Raw genomic sequence first — 886 nt, 5'->3', positions numbered from 1 at the left:
GTGGTGGATCCGGGCCAGGAAAAACCATCCCAGGTTTTGGGAGGTTTAGGAGTTTTTCCCAATATTTCCCGAGCACCGGGGCTGGTGGCTCGGGCTGGGTGTGGATCCAAGAGCCGGGAATGGGATTTCTGGGATGGACGGAATCAGCAGCTCCCAGGCAGAAGGGACTGGATCCATCCCTGCATCCCTCATTCCTGCCCTGCACCCCCATTCCCATCCCACGTTCCCATCCCACATTTCACATCCCATATCCCCATATCCCCATATCCCCATCCCACATCCCCATCCCATATCCCACATCCCGTATTCCATATCCCACATCCTACATCCCATATCCCATGTCCCGTATCCGATATACCACATCCCATATCCCCATATCCCCATATCCCCATCCCACATCCCATATCCCATATCCCCATCCCATATCCCACATCCCACATCCCGTATCCCATATTCCATATTCCATATCCCATATCCCATATCCCATATCCCACATCCCACATCCCATATCCCATATCCCATATCCCATATCCCATATCCCACATCCCCATCCCAGGGATCCTTTGGAATCCTGCCCGGGGCCGGGGGCTCTGTCCCTCCTCAGGTGGGCTCAGGACCCCCTGGATGCTCCGGGAGGGAATTCCGTGCCTGGACCAGGATCCCCCTTTCCCGGGAAGGACCCGGCCCCCCATCCCTGCCCATTTTGGGACACAAATCCATCCTAAAATCCTTGTGGGACTTTTCATTCCCGCTGGAGCCGGTGCCCCCTCCCAAAGGTGGGACCACCCCCTTTGGGATATCCCATTCCCGGGATATCCCACCTTATCCATGGGCTCAGGACCCCCCTTCCTGCTGGGGGCCCCCCTTTTCCAGGGAGAGGGGAGGG

The sequence above is a fragment of the Corvus brachyrhynchos genome, unplaced genomic scaffold (genome assembly GCF_000691975.1).
Source record: "Corvus brachyrhynchos isolate BGI_N302 unplaced genomic scaffold, ASM69197v1 scaffold222, whole genome shotgun sequence".
NCBI lineage: Eukaryota > Metazoa > Chordata > Aves > Passeriformes > Corvidae > Corvus > Corvus brachyrhynchos.
Note: the sequence above shows the minus strand (reverse complement) of the source record.